Genomic DNA, 20,766 nt, shown 5'->3' with positions numbered 1-20,766 from the left:
CTTAGCAAAAATCACCAGCTAAATTAACAATTGTCTTATTATTTGTATTAAAGCTAAACTTTTATCTCTAACTATTATGCTTTCATTATATAGGCTAAATACGTTAAGAGCAAAATCATAGTGAGTAAATATAGACTAAGTAACAGTTTCATAAAGCAATATTTCTTATATTTCCTAATAAGCTTTCTTTCCTACGAAGGGTTCTGTGCCCATTGGGGCTTTCTGTGCGGAGGCTCTCAATGCTGTTTTATTGTTAAGGAGCAGTCATGCACATTCGCTCCAAAGGCACAGGCACTCTTGTTAAACAGACTAAAATGCTAGCAAGGGAAGTTTAGATTAAAATACTCTATATCCTAGATGATCTAACAGGGTGCCACCGTTCGGGGGCCGTATCGATCAGGGTTCCAGATTGATCTGTTTAGGAAGAGATCAGGAAAGGCCTTTTACCTAAGTCACAGAAAATAAGAAGAGGTTTATTATAGCAAGCATCAGAAAGAGAGATATCATCTTTAAGGTGAGCGCTGAGACAGCCTTCCTTCCGAGAATCCCTGAGGCCTGAGTTACTCTGCTCATCATGTCTTCTCCTCATGACTCTGTCATGGGTGGGATCTCATGAGCTGGCTACCGGCACTACAGTCTGTGGGGTCGCAAAGAGTCAGACACGTTGATTGAGCAACTAACACACACACATAATGACACAGTCTGCCATGGACCTTGAGACTTCTTATGTTGTCCCAGTTTACAGATGTTTGGAAAGATAGGGGAGCCTTATTAGTTGAAAGCCCCATATCATTTTTCCATTGTGCTAGATCTTTGCCCACTAACAACAATTATAGCAAAGACTCTGATTTGCCAAGTGCCTTTCTAAGTACTTTGCATATGTTGATGTGTCTTAGATGGCCAACAACGCTTATGATTTATTATTTTAATTGCTGCTGTTAGATAGATTTTCTGACTGCTATTATTATTTCCTTTTAAATATGAAAAATGAGGCACAGAGAGATTTTGTGATTCAACCAAGAGTCTCAGCCCAGGTTAAGGAGGCTGGAATTCAACCTTAGGTCATCTGGCTCCAGGGCCTATTCATTTATGTACAAGTTTTAAGGCACATAACATTTTCTGTATTTTGAAGTACTGGACATTTCAGGAAGTGGTTCCATGTTCTGCATAAGTAATACATAATTAAAATTTTTAAGGTGGCTACAATCTGTAAAACGGTACTGGAAACAAGCAGACAGTATGATTGAATGAAGTATTGCTTCTAAAAGAAATGCCAACTCCCGTGCCAGTTCCCACAAGAACTACTTGCTGATGAAGCAGTCATATAAAGTGAGACTTGGTAGGTTTGACACATTCATAGGAATTTTGTGTCTTCCTTTCAAGTTATCGCATCCTTGTGTGTCCATTCATTGGGAAATTCTTGCTCTTCACTTCCAGCGCTGTATGAAGAGAGATACGATGACTTAGAAAAGTACATATGTTCAGTGAGCAATCATGACATTTCCTGTGACCATTTTCACCTGTGTGCTGCGTTGACAACAGACCATGTGAGTGATACTTCTGCCATGTTTGTTCTGAGCAAAGGCTATTATTTATGTCATAATGCAGAGCTGCCTGGGTGGTACTCATCAGAATTACAGAATCAGTACTTTTAACAGATATTTAATCTGAGTTTTAAAAGCAACAAGAATAACTTCCTAGTTTTTATCTATTCCTTAATGGTGTATGCCTCTGCAAAGCTTAAAAATGACTGAACACTTTAACCTGAAGTTTTTTTGGGTTGATTTTTCTTTATTCTTGGATGTTATCTTTGCCCACTTTCCTTCTTCTCAGCACCCATGTCCATCCATCCACCTTTTTGGACACTGTCTCTTCTCTTAGTGCAGCTACAACTTTGTGTGGACAGTGTCTCATACACGTGAGAATTTGATCACTGTGAATTAGGTTAGACGAGGAAAAGATGCTTTTCACTGACATAGCAATCACACTGTGATGTTTTGGTAGTAAATCAATAAGGTGGAAGTCTTAAGGAGACCTCATTTGGGGCTCTGGGGTTTGAGTGGGGGAAGATTTCTTAATTTTCTTCGCATTTGTTTTCCTTTTCCATTCTATTCTCAGGATGGCCCATTAAAGCTTCGGTTGCCTCTCAAAGTGATAATTAGGCAACAGTTTTGCTTCCAAGACTGAACAAGTTAAATATACTCTAAACTCTGTTGTCAGATGAAGCCTTCTGGTCTGACAGTTTTTAAGTCACATGCAGTTTTCTTTAGTTACAATAGTTGATGTCCTAGGGAGTAGTTCCAAGTTCTGCCTGAATGACGTATCTATCAGAAACATAACTTAGGTAAATAAAGAGGATAATTCTGATCCTGCTGAGCCTCTGATGGCTTTCTTTTGCAAACAGCCAAAGGCGCAGCTCCTCGGTCAGGCTTCCGAGGTCTTCAAGAACCCAGCCCCAAGTTCTTCTGCTCATCTGCTTGATGGATTTTACTGGACGCCCTCATGGTTTATCTGTAAACTGGAGTGTTTCACCACAGATGCACAGTACCAGTTGTCCAGACCCTGTTCATCTTTGATGGCTCTTCTCATGGGAAATCTCTTCAGAATCCTCTGTGACCTGCTTAGCTGGAGGGAGTCTTCTCTCCACGCACCTGGTCTGTATTTCCTGTCTGACAACAGTCGTGGTTGGCTTGCTGCTGAAGTTCCTTAACAGCTTGTCTTCTTACTGGAGTAATTCCCTGAAGACAGATTTTCTGCCCTTGTGGTTTGTAACTAGCTGGATTGAAATGTTTGTTACATGAATATAGACACCCAGAGGGAGCACATACTTTGGGTTCTAAGGATTTTACGTATCTTGTCTCCTTTAACCTTTGCAACAATAGGATGGACGTCTTACCGATACTCCCGTTTGACAAGCGAGGGAGGTAGGGCAGAGAGAACCTGTACTGCTGAGGAAGGGGTGGGGCTGGGGTGCGGTCTCACATAGATGACTCCAGAGCCTGCAGTTTCATCTCTGTGTTCCGAACAGACTGGTGGACAGATGCGTGAGTGAGGGACTGAGTGAGAATCACGTTATGGCCTTTGGGCTGTGACGCAGTAGCTTCTAAAAGCAATGGAATGAGTTCAGTGCAGTAATTTTCCAATAGGATTTTATTACAGGACTTTCTTTTTTGTGTGGCAATAGCTCTATCTACATCTAAAGAAAACTGAAATGTGGGTGAAATTCCTGTGACCTAACTCGTACCCCCAAACTGGAGTAGTGATGATAACCCACACATAGATAACAAGCCTCGTTTGTCTGTGTCCATCTCCTCTTCTCTTCTCTCTCCACCTTGTCACTAGGCATTTCAGTGCAGCATTTACACAGTCCTCTGTTCTGTGTAGATGGTTCAGGGCAGGCTGTCTTTAGGTGGCAGTGAGCACGGGGCTTGGGAGAACTTGGTGAGGTTGGCATCTTGCTCCAAGTGCCTGTCTGCTATCTCAGTGGCTGTTAATGGATGGCTGGGAAGCGGCTCCAGCTACTCTAACCTCATGTGACTCCTGCAAAGGTCATGCTGCTGCATGAGTCTCCTTTTGCAATAGGAACCCAGCTTGGACGGCATTAAATGTGTATGTTGACAGTTGTGTGTGTAGCGTGTGTTCATATGGAGTGTTTCCTAAAGCATCAGTGGCAAAAGGCACGGCAGCCTCCCTGAGCAAGGAGGTGATCCCTGATCTTGTGTAGTAGACCTCAGGTGGACGTGAGGAGGTTGGGTGGTGAGGCAACATGAACAGAAGAGCTGTCCCCATAGGTGTCTGCGCTGTGGCTCTGCTGTCACACGGGGGCTCCAGAAGGAAGGGCTGAGTAGGTTTAGGGCCTGCCTCCATGTGAGGTTCATTTCTGGCACGGGGTGGAGTCCAACTTTGTCACCAGCTATCTGGCCACTCAGGGACAGCTGTCGGGACGGGGGTGTCAGCCCCAGCAAATGTGGGAGGGGCTGCGCATCTTTCTGCTGCCTGTGGAACTGTGCTTCCCGTCACCTATGGGGTTGCAGACAGTGCGATTTGCCAAAACACCATCATGGTGTGATGCTGCATGTTCATAAATGAAGGAGGGTGTGAGCCTGTGACCTTTTATCTCTCTTCCTTGTCTCCCTGGGCTGGCTCATTAGTTGTCATACAGTGAACGCCAGCGGAATGGAATGGTGTGGCCCAGCTTTTGGCCACGGAGATTGTTAAATTGATTAAAAAATGGAGACCTGTAAGTTGGTCCGGAGAAGGCAATGGCACCCCACTCCAGTACTCTTGCCTGGAAAATCCCATGGACAGAGAAGCCTGGTAGGCTGCAGTCCATGGGGTCGCTAAGAGTCAGACACGACTGAGCGACTTGACTTTCACTTTTCCCTTTCATGCACTGGAGAAGGAAATGGCAACCCACTCCAGTATTCTTGCCTGGAGAATCCCAGGGACAGGGGAGCCTGGTGGGCTGCCGTCTATGGGGTCGCACAGAGTCGGACACGACTGAAGCGACTTAGCAGCAGCAGCAGCAGTAAGTTGGTCGGTCACGTGGACAGTTGAGGCCTTGGGCACATGCTGGGTGTTTTCCTAGGCCTGTGCCACGTGTTGTCTAACTTAGTTCTGATGGCAAAGGCCACTTCTCTTCACGGTGAGAATAAGGGCATGCAAGCTTTTGTAAGAGGGTAAGAGCCCTCAGAAACCAAATGCATTCTAGTGACCAAACCAGAACAATTCTATCTTAAAAATTATGATAGTTCTTGGATTTATTTTATTTAGGCAAGATATTGTTGTTCAGTCGCCTAGTCATGTCCAACTCTTTGAGACCCCATGGACTGCAAGTTGCCGCTTTTACATAGTAATAATAAGAGAACAAGTGCTCACATTTCAAAGTAACATATTCAAATACTATTTGGCAAAAAGCAATTTTTTCTGTTCAGCTAGTTCACTGCTCAGGTTGAGATGCTGAATTGTGGTCCAGGCTCTCACCTACATTCTGTTGATTTTTACCACCTCAGTCAAAGCCTGATTGATTATTTTAATTGAAGTATGTTTGGCATAAAACCTTGTGTAAGTTTATGGGGTGCAGCATGTTGATTTGGTACATTTATTTTGCAGTATGATGGCCACCTGTGTCAAGTCTGAGTCCTCATCCTTTTTTTTTTTTTTTTGTGGTGGGACAATTAAGATCTAGTCCCAGCATGTTTAGGGCTCCCCAGGTGGCTCAGTGGTAAAGGACCTTCCTGCCAGTGCAGGTTTGATCCTGAGTCAGGAAGATCCCCTGGAGGAGGAAGTGGCAACCCACTCCAACATTCTTGCCTGGGAAATCTCATGGACAGAGAAGCCTAGTGGGCCACAGTCCATGGGGATGCAAAGAGTCAGATATGACTGAGTGACTGAGCACATATACATCCTCAGCTTGTTTGGTGTCATAATACAGCTTTGTTGTCTGTAATCACTGTACTGGGCATTAGCTCTTCAGGTCTTACTTATCTCCTAGTTTAAAAAGTCCAAAACCTTGTGCTGAGGTGTTTGTCTTATTTGCTTTTACTGCAGTCTGTAAGGCGGCAATAGAGGTACTTGGATCCTGCGTTGTAGATGAGGAACCATCATTTAGAGGTGGAATTAGAATTAGATTTTCTGATTCAAACTTGACTGTACTTTCCAGCCTAACAATTTTTTTCAGTTGTATTATTTGAAGTGACTTTTTTTTAGCCCTGAATTTCCAAACCTGAGTTTCATAACTTAGTAGCTGTTTATTAAAACACATTCACTATTGTCAAATAACTGGAGAAATCTGTGTACATAGCCCCTTCTTGAAGACATAACCTTTCCAATGAGAAACCTTGAGGAAGCCTATTCATAAACCAACCCCCTGTACTCCAACCTCTTCTTTTGAAGGAAATCTGCCAGCATTTCAGGGATCATAGTTTCACAGGCAGTGGATTCGTAGCAATAGTGGTTGAATCCAACAGAATTTACTGCAATACAAGCTTTTGGAGAACGGGAATTTTAAATTTATATTTTAAAATATCTGAGGAAAAATGAATGCCATGGATATCCAGAGGGCTTAAAGCAGAACCGAGTCAGTGACCTGAGGAGAAGTTTCCTTGAGTGTTGTGAAGGTGACCTTCAAGTGATCTTAGGACTTGAGAAAGTCAGACTTGCCCCTTTCAGGCTGGTGTTCAAAAGCCAGGAACCATATTCATAATGGAATCAGTTTCACTTCTGGTGCCAGGGTGGAAGCTGTGTGTTCTTATCTGAACTCAGTTCGCAGATCTTTTAGACACCCCCTCATCTCTACCCTTATGGAGAATTGGCCCAGCTGCAAGGTCTAAGGAAGTATAAGAACTTTGTGGTGGCCTTTTGGGTTTTTTCCCTCTCTTAGTAAATCAGGGACACTCTTGGTTAGTACTGTGTTTGCATCAAGCATTTTAGATTAGGGATAGTTGCAGTGTCTGGGTTCATGATAGTGACTCTGAAGCAAAGGATAGAACTTCAGATGAAATAGAAAGAATATTAAATTTTTCAATTTTATTTTAAATGGAGGTTGAAACGTTTGGATTCCCTTCTGATCTTACCCTTTCACCTTGAGAAATGGTCTAGCTTTATGATACCATGTTTGAATTCTGGAAAAGTTGTCTCAGGGCTCAGGTAAACAGTAATTCTGCAATTGTTTTTGAACTGATTATAGTGGATGGTAACTGCCATTCACAGAGATGAGCTATCACCCTTCCTAATCGTCTGATCTTTGAAAATCACCAGTGGATTCTTTACAAAATAAGATTGCTCCTCCCCTGACAGCCTTCCGCCTCACAGTTTGTGTTTTCCTGTAACTGGGCAGAAAGCCCCTCAACTCCTGACCTTGCTTCCTCTTCTGCTTTCTGGGACAGGACCACCCTTCCATCTCCCCCAGTGTGTGCCTGGTCCCGGGTTCTATTCTTGCCTTCCTCTCCTCTCATGCCCCTTCCTTCTCTCTGCCCATCTGTGTTCACCTCCTGGTTGGTTTTGCTGCACACTCTTCTGTAAGGGTTCACCATCCTATTAGGTTTATGCACTAGGAACGATGGGGAGATGGTTCGCCCTGTTTGCAAGATGCTTGTAACTCTGTTCATGAGACATATCGTTGAGAAGCACTTGGATTTTCTTGCATGATTTTACTGGATTTAGTGGCACGCCGTTTCAAGGAGTTGTGTCCAGAGGAATTCATTCATTTTAAGAATAAAATAAGCATTAGGAAGATGGATGCTAGAAAGTATGAAGAGAGCTTAAAGGCAGAATTGACAAGCTAGGTGAAGAATGGCTGTGCCAACAAGGTAATTTGCACACGTGTTTTGAATGAAACATCTCTGTGTTCTTGTGCAGTCATGACTATTGTCTGGACTTTTTAATCTTCAACCTCCATTTTAGGATTTTCAGTTGAGCGTGAAGTCCAGTGGTTCTGAGACAGACCAGAGAGAAAGGACCTTGGTCCTTGACTTGTCCTCTGTCCCCACCCCCAACGTGTGCTCTGAGTTCTGACAGATGCAGGCAGAGGGAGCCCTTTCCATGGACCAGGTCGTGAGGCCCAGACAGTGTGGGACTGGAATTACAGTGATAATAGCTGAGAAGAGCTTTTCTGACTTCTTTATCTCTTTTTCAGCAAGCTTTTTTTTTTTTCTTTTATGACTTTTGTTTTAATTTGCAGAAAGTATCTTTGTGTTAAAACCTTAACCCGGGGTCATATGAGTTGTGCATATTTATTTTAAGTAAGTTGATGATCTTTTTTATTTTGGTGTTTGCTTTGTTGTCATATATTGAAGTTTCTGATTTTGGGGGTGTGACACATGTTAGACTTCTCAGATGAGCTTTTCTCATTATCTTTTAACTTAGATTTTCTCCTCCTGCTGACAAACATAGTTTTATTTTAATGCACTTATTTTGCCGAGAAAACCCTTTAAAATATATTTATAAGAGATTTTTACATGATAAAGAGAGAAACTGATTCACCCCATCTGCTGCCACAGTGAAAGTAGCATTGTTTACCAAATAATCCTCTTCCTGACTGATTTGTGTTGTCTTAAAAAGTCGCATGTTAAATTGCACCTGCGTGCATGGTTATTACTTTTTATCTTTTTGTTCTCTAGTGCATTTCTTTAGTTCTTTTGCAATGTTTTACCTTATACTTTCATCTTTATTATTTTTGTTACATACTCTATTAAAGAATCAGAGGCATATAGATTAGATAGTGATGAATATGTTTTATCTAGAAGCAGGCACTCATGTCTTCATTATGCAAAACGTAAAATAATTTTATTTTCCCTGCTGCAGGCCAGAATGGTCCTGGAGAGTCTTCCTCCTCCTTCAGTCTGCCATCGTTTGGTTGTTAGTTCAGAAAACATGACAATCATGTTTCCACTTCTCTTTGGAAAGCTCAGGGAAATGGAGAAGTTACCTGCGCTGTTTTTTCTGTGAGTCACTTAATTTGCTTTTTGTTTGTTTGTTTGTTTTTTATTAGATGCATTCCTTTAAGGATAAGAGTTATACAAACTTGCCTGTTGTAGTGTTCAATACGAGTTTTGGTTCCCTTTTGTTATCAGAGTACATATTTAAAAACTACACCTTTCCAGTTCAACTTTAAATGTTATCACCACAAAAGGAAAAAAAGGTAACTTTTGGAGGTAATGGTTTTGTTAACTAACCTTATTATGGTCATCATTTTGCTATATATGCCTATATCAAATTATCGTGTTTTCTTTACCTTAAATGTGTATAGTGTTATATGTCAATTTTGTCTTAATGAAACTGAAAACAAAAAGCACAGAAAAAAGCAAAGGAGGCACTACAATTCAGAGATTTGACCATCAAGAACTCTAACTTACCTCACTAATCATAATAGTCTCTGGTGAAATAAGTCAAACAGAGAAAGACATATACTCTATGGTCTCACTTATGTGTGATATCTAAATAGTCATACAAACGAGTGTACATGGGAAACAAATGGTCACACAGACATAGGAAACAAGCTCATGGTTACCAAAGGGAAGAGGGAAGGTGGGGAGGGGCAAACTGGGAGCTTGGGATTAACAGATGCAAACTATTAATACTATGTATTAGATAGCCAACAAGGACCTACTCTACAGCACAGGGAATTATAGTCATGGTCTTGTAATAACCCATAATGGAGCAGAATCTTCAAAAATACTAAATTACTATGTTGTACAACTGAAACTAACATGATATTATAAATCAACTATACTTCAGTAAAAAGTAAAGTCTGGACTTAGATATATTTAGCTAATACTAAGGGTCTTTGGGGGCTTCCCAGGAGGCACTAGTGGTAAAGAACCCGCCTGCCAATGCAGGAGACATAAAAGACACGGGTTCCATCCCTGAGTGGGGAAGTCCCCTGGAGGAGGGCATGACAACCCACTCTAGTATTCTTGCCTGGAGAATCCCATGGACAGAGGAGCCTGTCAGGCTGTAGTCCACAGGGTCACAAAGAGTCAAACATGACTGAAGCGACTTGCACAGCACAGCACAGCACAGTGAGATGCTTAGTGTTCACTCAGGGGCAAATAGCAAATTAAAATAATGAACAAGGAACTTCCCTGAGGGTCCAGTGGTTAGGACTCTGGGCTTTCACTGCAGGCCGTGCAGGTTCCGTCCCTGGTTCCGGAAGTAAGATCCCACAAACCAGAGAGTCAAATAAATAAAAACAGAATTTAAAAAATTAGGAAAACGGTCAATGATAAACACAGGTATGCTTGACGCTTCTTCCAATTTATAGAGGAAAATGATTTTAAAAGTATGTTTTCCCCTTAATGTTTCTCCCCACTTGTGAATGAGTAGTACCGTGGTCACAGGCGTGCGCGCGCGCGCACACACACACACACACACACACACACACACAAACACAGTCGTTCCTACTAACGCAGGTGTGTCTCCTGTCCTTCAGAGCCTGTGGCGCTGCAGCCCCTCTCCCAGGAGCCGCCGGAAGCCGCCGGCCCCTCTGGAGGCCCGATCGGGCGAGCGTGCGTCCCTAGGGACACCTGGGGACCGCAGGCGGGCACCTGCCGCGCCTCCGCCAGCGGAGCAAGCCGAGCGCATCTCCTCTCCCGCGTCGCGGAGGAAGCCCGGAGTCTCGCCCCTGCTGGCCAGGCCCAGCTACATCCGGAGCCTGCGCAAGGCTGGGAAGTAGGGGGCCAAGGCCCCCGGCGCCAGCGCCAAGCCCAGGGCCGCGCGCCCTGGAAGGGCCGGCCCCCAGAGCCCGCTGAAAGACAAGGCGGCCACCCTCATCGAGGAGCTGACCTCCATCTTCCGAGAAGCCGCCAAGCCCAGAATCAGGAGCCCCGACGGGGAGTCTTCGTCTCCGGACAGCGGGTACCTGTCCCCTAAGAACCAGTCGTCAGACCCGAGGAGCGCCTCGGCCAGCCGGAGCCCCACCCGGGACCAACAGGACCTGGAGGCCGGGGCCAGGCCCCCGACGCCCGGGCATCACCCCACCCGGAACCAGCAGGACGTGGAGGCCGGGGCCAGGCGCCTGGCACCTGGGCATCACCTCCCGGTGGCCAAGGATGTGGCCCAGCCCAGCCGCAGCCCCTCGTCCCCATCGCCCCCCAGCGCCTGCCACCCCCAGCTGCTCCCCGGTTCATCCAGAAGCTGCGGAGCCAAGAAGTAGCAGAAGGTAGTCGGGTCTACCTGGAATGCAGAGTCGCTGGGAACCCACCTCCTCGGGTCAGGTAGGACTCTGGTTGCAGAGATGCGATGCTTTGCATGGACTTCCACTTGCACTTTAGTGTGAGAGAAGAGATTTCTGTTACAAGTCAAGGGCTTGGCTCCCCAAGCGCACAGAAGCAAGCATTATGGCCCTGGCTTTTGAGGGAAGGAAAAGCTCCATTGCTAGTTGGACCAGCAGGGAGACAGGAGGCAAGGCTCAAATCCGGTTCTCGATCCAGGGATCAGGGTGCAATTTAAGGTTTTAGGAAATTTCAAGCTTGGAAGCTGCCTTGATGATAGTCCACAGTTAGCACCTCGTGCTGGAGCCGGGTTGTCCTCACTGAGGGGACTCCTGACTTTGTAAAGCGCAAGTGTGGCAGCTTCTCTATGCTCCTATATCTGCAGACTGAAAATGCTGGGTTTGTGGTCATCCTGAAGATGGCTAGGGAGCAGGGGGGTGGGGGGGCCCATCTTGTACTTGCCCAGCGCTGTCTCCCTACAATAACTGCAGGTTTCCTCAATACACCTATGTAAGGAGCCCTGTCCTTTTAAGCTAGGTGATGTTTTACGTGCTTTTTCGTTGTTCGTTCCTCAGTCTCGAGGGAAGTAGGGGGAGAGGGCCTCTGCTAGCTGCTCCCTGCTGATGAAGGACGTGGGTTTTTATAAGAGGAATGAAATTGTTTTGCACTTACCTATCAATATTTGCGAGTCTAACCTTGAACTCTGAAGTCTCAGGCAATCATCCTGTGAGTCTGGGGGTGGGGGGTGGGGCTCTTTAAATGTACGAGGTGGACAATGAGGACAGAATTTGATGAGTAAGAGGATTAACCCTGAGATACACAGAACTATGGCTCCTAACTTTAACAGTCCTTCAAAACAGACCTTATTTCTTTGGGAATCCATGAAAACCTGTTTTTAACATTTTAGTGATTGAATTTGAATTTGTGTAGGCCTGTACCAGACTCTTAAGTCAAAATCGTCTGCTTTTGAGATGCTACTGTCTTCTCGTCTTGGCCAGGTGGAGCCTTAGCTGTCTGTTTCCTTTTGAAGAGTTACTTAAAGTACCTGGGAGTGGGGCGGCCAGGGTGTGACTACTTTTAGCTTTCCTGGAGGATGTATAACCAGGAGGATTTCACAGGGGCTATTTCACATGCCTGCACGGGTTCTCACTGTATGGGTTTGTCCGAGTTTGAGGAGGATGCGGTCCTGGGGCTTGTGCAGTGCGAGGGGATGTCCGTGGGAAACCCTAAAGGGCTAGACACGTATTTATGTATAGAAGACAAGACGGCACCGAGAAGCTGTACACATTTTATCAAATTTAATGCTGTTACCACATGAGACCTTCAGGAAGATCTCCCGTAGAACATTGCATACAGGCTAAATAGGAGCTTGTTTTTAGGGGCCACTCTGACCCTCAGCAGGGGAGCTGGTCAGACCTTATCCCAGGTTACTCTGGTTTCTTGGCTTGTCTTGGTGACTGTCTTTTTGAAGGAATGATTCATTGTTTCCCTATGGACTGAGGTCTCCAAGAACTATGAACTTCATCATGTTCCAAGGGCCTTGACACCTTTGAGTCACCTCAGCTATGAGAGCTCCTCTGTTGTCACTTTGAATCGGAAGAGGCAACCCCAGACAAGGTATTATTTCTTGGAGGAAGGCCTTTGTTACTGCAGAACCTTTCTCTGTCCTATGCGGAAAAGCTTTGCCACCGTGATGGCATCACCGGCATCTAGACATATCTACAGTGTCCCTGGCACTTGATGCAACAGTGAAGTCTGTTTAGCAACCATCCCCTGGTTCTGTCCTGCGGGCATGCATCCCTTCTATCATCAGGGTGGCCCAGTTTTAGGATTGTTTCTGGTGCAGATCAGCAATTTGGATTACCTTTCGGATGCTCATTTGCATTTATGGACCAACAATGAACTGCTGGAGTCCATGACATGTCTCAGCCCTCCCATCATGGGTTCCTTGGTGTAGATGAGTAATAATTCTGTCCATTAAATGTTTGGGATAAACTCTTCATAAACCCAGCCTCTGTGGCTGTTCGTCCTGATTGCCATCTAAGTCCCCAGAGTCTGCATGAACTCCCCGTGCATCTGCTCTCTGGATGATCGATTTCCAGATCCGAGGCTACAACAAGGATGGTCCACACTCAGAATTAGTGGTAGGGTCTCTGGATCTGGGTCTTTGGTTCTGGATGCTTGTTGTGCCACCGAGTCCACCTAATTATTTCCTTTAGTTAAGTGATGATCCGTTTTGGGTGACCCAGGCAGCACGCACTGGCTACTCTTCCTGGCATTTTAACAGCATTTATTAATAATAAGGCTGGTGTCTCCTCTGTGTGTTCCACTTCTCTCCTTCCTGACATCAGTGGGCCTCTCTTTCCAGGTGGCGCCATGCACACATACAACAGAGAAGGCAGACTTGGAGTCAGTGTGTGTGGTCACTGTCTCTTAGCTCCTAGGCTCAGGGTGTGATGAGGGCAGTGAGCTCTGGGCAGATGGACCCAGATGATGGCTTCTGCTTCCAGGGCTTCCTGATGACCTACATCTGCACACACACCCTTGTTTGTGAAACTGGTCCCGTCCGTGAGTATTTCTAAAGGCTGACCAGGCAGGTCAGGTCTTCAGTTATTTGTATACAATTGAGAGCAGGCTCTCCGTTGTCCTGGGGAGCAGAGTGGCTGGGCTTAGAGTAGATACTGCCTGTGAGGTGACGTTCAGGATGTCAAGTGGTGTGCCCTGGTATCTGCCCCATCTGCCCGAAGTAAGCCCGCATCTCCTGTTCTGTGCTAGTAAAGGCAGTGCATGCTGTGGGTGGGGTGTGCTGAGGGTTCATTTTTCGGCCTCTTGTGAAAGGCTGCAATCACAGCCCGGGGGCAAACTGGCAATCCTTGATGTAGCTGCCCAATTATTTAAAAAAGTAAGCTACAGGCTTCTGATGGTATCTAAGTGTTGAGTTAGCTCCAAGACTCACGCCCTGTCTTTGATGCACAAAATACCTGGACAACCAAATGCTGGGCTCTTAGAAGTTTCTCCTTGGTGGTGTGGAACACATTATGACAGCTCAGAGTCCAGCTTCATGGTTTATTGTCATTTCCTTTAAGGGCCTCATGTTTGTGTTTGGCCGAGTCCAAGACCAGGAGTCCAAAGACGACAATACTCAGCCGTTCCTAGGAATCCTCACAACCGCCTTCTGGTGGTGGCTGCCGTCACCCTAGTTAATGCCTCTCTTCCACCTGGCAGTAAATTTCTTTGTCCTTTTGATACTTCAAACTCTAACTAATTTAGAGTTGGTTGAGAAATTGTGTGCTCTTCCCTTGCAAACTTTATCTAATTGTATTTTGGTCTTAAGCTTCCTTAGTTCTACTAGCAGTTATTGAGTCACATACTGGAGTAAGACTCCTTCATTTAACTGGAAATCCCTGAAGTCCATGGTGAAAGCTTCCCTGCAGATGGGGGAGGTGTTCTTACATCCTGTGGGAGTTCCATCCTGCAGTGTCGTTGTTTCCCATCAGTCTCAGGATCGTCCCATTCAAAGGCAAAGCCCCAGGACTCAGGACTTAGCGGTATTCAGTAAAAGGCATCTTTTTTCAAGTCCAGAACTATAAACCAGCAAAAGTCTCCAGATACAGTTGTAAGGAACATCTACGGATTTGACATCACCACATTGTTTCCTCTACAATTTGGTTAATGGCCTTCAAATCCTGAAAAGAGCAGTTACCTCTGATCCTGGGTTTTTGTATAGATGGGATGGAAGTGTTACATGAAGATCAATAAGGTCTGAATAATTGATATTTTAAGAAGGTGATTGTCAGAGGCTTTACACCTTCCTTCATGTGCCTCTTTAGATGCCTGTTGCTTTATATTTGGACTTCCTTGATGGCTCATAGGGTAAAGAATCCGCCTGCAATTCAGGAGACGTGGGTTCAATTCCTGGGTTGGAAGCTCCCCTGGAGAAGGGAATGCTTACCCACTCCAGTATTCTTGCCTGGGAAATCCCATGGACAGAGGAGCCTGGTGGATTACAGTTCATGGGGCGGCAAAGAGTAAGACATGACTGAATGACTGATACTTACTTACTTACTTAAATTTGGAACCTTGTCCCCTGGACAGAGTTTTATTGCTACCGGGACAGCTGTCTTGGCTCTTTCTGGCCTTCCATCATTCCAAACATCGCTCTTAGCTTTTGCAGAATTTGTTCAGGACATCTAGGTGAGGCTTGGTCTTCCAACTGTAAAGGTGAAGCTTGGAGGGCAGAGGCTTGACCTGGGAGTGCACTTAATGTTCCCAACAAGGGGACAGGGCATCGGGGCAGGTCCAGCTGGGTGTTCCACATCCCCATCAGTATATCGTCTGTCAGCCTTCAGCCCTCTCAGGGAAGATGGGGAGTTCCCTGGGCCCTTGCTGTACTCCCTGGATCTCAGTCAAGCTGTTTGGTTCAGGACCCCTGTTGAGGTCTGGCTATTAAACATCTCTTGATAATGGTTCAGCCTTGCTCAATCCCCTTGGGTCACTGGGGTGCCTTCTGGGTCAGCTCCAGGCGTGGTCCATGCCTCCCAAGTCCTGATTGGACGATTTGGTTGTGATTCAGGCTGCTGCTCCTAAGTTGCTGCAGTCATGTCTGACTCTGTGCAACCCCATAGACAGCAGCCCTCCAGGCTCCCCTGTCCCTGGGATTCTCCAGGCAAGAACACTACAGTGGGCTGCCATTTCCTTCTCCAATGCATGCATGCATACTACGTTGCTTCAGTCGTGTCTGACTCTGTGCAACCCTATGGACAACAGCCCTCCAGGCTCCTCTGTCCCTAGGATTCTCCAGGCAAGAACACTGTAGTGGGTTGCCATTGCCTTCTCCCGTGTGATTCAGGCAGGCTTCCCTAATACCATCCTGTGCTTCTCCACAGGAGGGTGTTCATGAAGGCCTGCATGCAGCCCAGTTAAGGTGATGACGAGCAAAACATGCAAAGAGATTCTCTGTTTTCTGAGGGTCACCTCAGTAAGATGGCTTATTATTTCTCCAATTCTATCAGTTCAAGCTGAAACTTGTGTTGGCCTTGGTCATCTAAGCCTTCTGGGACCTGCCCTAATAGAAATGCCCTGCCTGGGGTAGAGTGGTCCCTGGTGGGAATGGGGAGGCAAGAGTGTTCCTTTATGATGATTGGATAAGGGCAGCCCTAGGAGGGCTGTTGGCACCGTCTGCACTGCTCACAGGAAGACACCCTTCATGGGCGGGGGAGCCATGCAAGGGGCTGCTGGAGGGGCGTCTGGATGTAGTCGGTCATTGTCAGGCTTTGACTCGATGGACACAGGCTTTTTCTGAGGTTCTTCCCGCTGAACCACAATCTTACATCTCTTCTGCAAATTCTTATTCCAATATAAAGGCATAAATGATTGTATGATGGGATTAACCCCATTTTTCCTCTCGCTAACAAAACAGGTCTAATTTTAAAATAGTATCATAGATCATAGACCCATTCTCTGGCCATTTTCCCTGAGATTCCACCTAATACCAGGGCCAGGCAGTGTTACAGAGAAAATAATTTTCTTCTTTTCCATTGGCTTATAGCTAAACATTGACCAGTTCTGCAAGAATACATGCCAAGGGACTACAGTCAGCTGTGCTATGAACATTCCCCATTTGAAAGGTTGTTCTCAGGATGACTGGAACAAAAGGATCCCACGGAGGTGTCTTGGGTGGAAATTCCTCTCTCCCAGGCATAGGGCATGTTCTTCTGGGATGGCCTCCTGTGTAACCACTACAGGTCACGGGGGCAACGACTGGCAGTCAGGGAGCAGTGTCTTCTGTCTCCTGAGTCGGAAGGTCTTCATTAAATCAGGTTTAAAAGATTTCCTTCAGTCATCCAACAGCCTCCCTCTATTAGCCAATGCTAACAAACAAGGCCCATCTAGTCCAAACTATGGTTTTTCCAGTAGTCGTGTATGAATATGAGAGTTGGACTATAGAGAAAGCCGAGCGCCGAAGAATTGATGCTTTAGAACTATGGTGTTGAAGAAAACTCTAGAGAGTCCCTTGGACTGCAAGGAGATCCAACCAGTCAATCCTAAAGGAGATCAGTCCTGAATGTTCATTGGAAGGACTGATGCTGAAGCTGAAACTGCAATACTTTGGCCACCTGATGCGAAGAACAGACTCATTGGAAAAGACCCTAATGAGGGCAAGATTGAAGGCAAGAGGAGAAGGGGACGACAGAGGATGAGATGGTTGGATGGCATCACCGACTCGATGGACATGAGTTTGAGCTAGTTCTGGGAGTTGGTGATGGACAGGGAAGCCTGGCGTGCTGCAATCCATGGGGTCGCAAACTCAGACACAACTGAACGACTGAACTGAACTGAACAGACTTAAACCAACCTGAACAAAGAAATCCAAGGCTCTGGAACTTTAACCCAGGGTTCAGGACTCTAACTTGAACTTTAAAAAAAAATTGGGGGGTACAGTTACACTGTTGTCTTAGTCTCAGGTGTACATCAAAGTGATTCAGTTATTGTTGTTCAGTCGCTAAGTCATGTCTGACTCTTTGCGACCCCATGAACTGCAGCACACCAGATTCAGTTATACATATACGTATATCCAGCCTTCTTCAGAGTCTTTTCCCGTTTGGGTTATTTCAGAATATTGAGTAGTGTTCCCTGTGCTATACAGTAGGTCCTTGCTGTTTGTCTGTTTTCTTATGTACTACTGTGTGTGTGTTAATGCCCAGCTCCTAAGTATATTCCATACGTGAGTGATACCATATGATATGTCTTTCTCTGACTTGCTTCATTTAGAATGATGATCTCTAGGCTTAACCATGTTGCTGCAAATGGCATTATTTCATTCGTTTTTATGGCTGAGGAGTGTTCCACTGTGTGTATGCACCACATCGTTATCCATTCAGCTGTCAGTGGGCATTTAGATTGCTCTCATGCTTGACTATTGACAATAGTGCTGCAATGAACACTGAGATGCACGTATCTTTTTGAATTATGGCTTTCTCTGGATATATGTCCAGGAGTGGGATTGCTGGGTCATATGGTAGTTCTGTTTTTAGTTTTTTACGGAAACTCCATACTATTCTCCATAGTGACTGCAACAATTTACATTCCTCCCAATGGTGTGGGAGGGTTCACTTTTCTCCACAGCCTTTCTAGTATTTATTATTTTTAGACTTTTTGATGATGGCCATTCTGAACACTGTGAGGTGATAGCTCATTGTAGTTTGGATGTGCATTTCTTTGATAATTAGTGATATTGAGAATTTTTTCACTGCTTTTTGGTCATCTGTATGTCTTCTTTAGAGAAATGTCTGTTTATATCTTCTGCCCATTTTTTTTTATTGTTTTTTTCTTTTTACATTGAGCTGCTTGAGCTGTATGTATATTTTGGCAGGTTAATCCCTTGTCAGTCAATTCATTTGCAAATATTTTCTTCTATTCTGTGTGTTGTCTTTTCGTTTATGGTTTCCTTTGCTGTGCAAAAGCTTTTAAGTTTAATTAGTCCCATTTGCTTACTTTTGTTTTTATTTTCAGTACTCAGGAGGGGGGTCAAAAAAAGATAGTGCTGCAGTTTATGTCTAACCAGAACTTTTGAGGACTTTTTATATTTCTCCCCAGGGTGGGGCTCTAACCCACGATCCTGATGAGTTCTTAGACAGTTCAGGCACAGGCATGTTTCAGCAAGGTTACTGACCAGAAAGACATCTGACCCCAAAGCAGCCCAAGGAGCCCGAGTCCGGAGGTGGGAGGCAGGACACTGACACCCGCTCCTGCAGACAAGTGCGGTCAAGGTGGCCACTCAACGTCAGGGCTGAGGGCCCACACACCCGGGGCTGCAGGGCCATGGCAGGGGTCACAACACCCGGGTCCCTTCGTGGTCACCAAAACTGGTTGCCAAGCAAGGGCCGGCTGCCAGACATGCACAGGAGCCAATACGGTAGCCCTAGGAAGCACTTCTTCTGAGGAAAGAAAGTGCTTCATTGTGAGGTCGACCAGCAAGGAGACAGGAGGCACGGCTCAAGTCTGTTTACTAGCTCCAGGGATCAGGGCAAAATTTAAGGGGTTCAGGTAGTTTCCAACTTGGAAGCTGATTTGCTAATCAGTGCGTGTAAGCCCCTGGAGCTGGGAGTCAGGTTTTCCTCACTGCAGGGCTCCTCGCTTTGTGAAGGGCTCTGATGGTAGTGTTTGCATGCTCAGTTCCACAGACTGAAGACACTCAGTTGGGGCCATCCTGGAGATGCGGGTTTCCCTCTTACACATGTATGTGCAGTGCTGCCACCTAAGGAGGCAAATGAATTCCAGCTAGTCAGTGTTTCATTTCCTGCACAGTGAGCCCCCTGGAGCATGAGGTCATGTTTTCAAGGACCCGCAAGGCAGAGGCATCTCGTCATGGCAGACATCAGTACATGGTAGACATCAATACTAGCTGCGCTCTTGTCCCTGGCAGGTGGATCTGCTGTCCTGAACCAGTGCTGCTAAGGGGGGTGGGGGGGGGGAAGGATGGGGCAAGCAGACAGCAGAACAGCACGTTGCTATTGGGGACCCAAGAATTAAGGTAGCCAGTAAGATGCCCAACTGGTATAATCAAGTACTGGGCATAATTTGAATATTTACTGGAGATGGTTCAAGTGTGGCTAAAACCAGAAGTTGTCTGGCAGATGAAAGGCACAGGGTCAGCCCCAAGTGTGTCCAGTCTGAGCGTGGGGTCCATGGGCACGTGCTCACTATGCTGAGCGCACCACACCTTCAACGTGGCGGAACTTACCCATGAAGACAGAGACACCAGGCAGGGTGTGGACAGGCCTGTTGTCCATGCCCGGGCTTCGGCCATGAGAGGGCGGACAGCAGACAAACAGCAGGTGAGGAGTGTGCAGTTAATGGGAATCGCTAATCACCAACACCACCATGGCCACTGTGATCTCTCTACATTCTTCTATATGCACAGAAGGTAGAGCATCTGTACCTTCTGTGCAAAGAGGTTAAGAGGAGTGACCCTGGGGTCAGACTCCAGGGTCTCCCATCACGACTCTACTTTTCACCAAATGTGTACCTAGACAAGTCATTTTGTGATTCAGTTTATTCATCAGTGAAGTGGGAATTATGATACCCACTCCCATTGTATTTTGTGACTAAATAAAATAGCATGTGAAAAAATAAAACAGTGCCTTGCATCTACTGACCGTTGCTTTACTGTTACCTTTTATTGCTAATACTTCTCATTTCTTAATTTCATATGCCAACCTGAAAATAACAATTCAAGTCAGGATTATGCTATGGAAAATAAACCACTAATGCATTCATTTGGAAAGTTCTGATTTTATTAATGAAGAATGTTTTACCTAAATTACATAAATATAAAAATTAATTCAAAATTAAGAAAGTCAGCAAAAAGGTAAGGAAGACATTACTGGTTACAAGCTGCAAGGCTGGTACTTACTAGTGTAGCATTTCACAAATCACAAACTACTGCTCACCAACATCCACTGACACACACTTTGCTGCAGCTGGTTCCTTGGGCTGACAGACCATTACTCACAGACATGAAGGAAATCAGCATCACTGGCAGGAACTGATGGAGTTAGAGGCAAAGAATTTTTTTTTTCAAACCAGTTTGTTCAACTAATTCACCTTGAGTCAGTTTTTACACAGTTTGCGTGCATGCTAAGTGGCTTTAATCGTGTCCTGCTCTTTGTGACCCCATGGACTGTAGCCTGTCAGGCTCCTCTGTCCATGGGATTTCCCAGACAAGAATACTGGAGTGGGTTGCCATTGCTTTCCTCCAGGGGATCTTCCCAACCCAGGGATGGAATTGGCAGGCGGGTTCTTTACCACTAGCGCCACCTGGGAAGCCCTTTTACATGGTTTACATCTCTTTTAGAAGCTGACAGCAGGGGGCAGCAAAAAACTTCCTAATGAGTTTACTTAATTAAATATCTCATCCTAAATTCTGCGTTGGGCTTCGCTTGTGGCTCAGCTGGTAAAGAATCCGCCTGCAGTGCAGGAGACCTGAGTTTGATCCCTGGGTAGGGAAGATCCCCTGCAGAAGGGAAAGGCTACCCACTCCAGTATTCTGGCC

The 20,766-nt window shown here is 45.6% G+C and overlaps 1 pseudogene across 1 annotated transcript; it reads left to right on the top strand.

Moving 5' to 3' along the window:
• Window positions 1-1,196: 1,196 nt before the first annotated feature.
• LOC145507297 (putative ATP-dependent RNA helicase DDX60) lies at window positions 1,197-19,869 on the top strand (annotated as a pseudogene). The gene is made up of 7 exons (XR_014054759.1): window positions 1,197-1,339; window positions 1,438-1,547; window positions 6,544-6,648; window positions 7,182-7,310; window positions 8,305-8,444; window positions 9,932-10,715; window positions 16,261-19,869. The product of XR_014054759.1 is annotated as a putative ATP-dependent RNA helicase DDX60 (transcript).
• The last annotated feature ends 897 nt before the right edge of the window (window positions 19,870-20,766 follow it).

Source organism: Giraffa tippelskirchi, chromosome 1, assembly GCF_054371585.1.
Source record: "Giraffa tippelskirchi isolate mGirTip1 chromosome 1, T2T-mGirTip1v1.2.pri, whole genome shotgun sequence".
Taxonomy (NCBI): Eukaryota; Metazoa; Chordata; class Mammalia; order Artiodactyla; family Giraffidae; genus Giraffa; species Giraffa tippelskirchi.
This window is presented reverse-complemented; position numbering and strand designations above follow the sequence as displayed.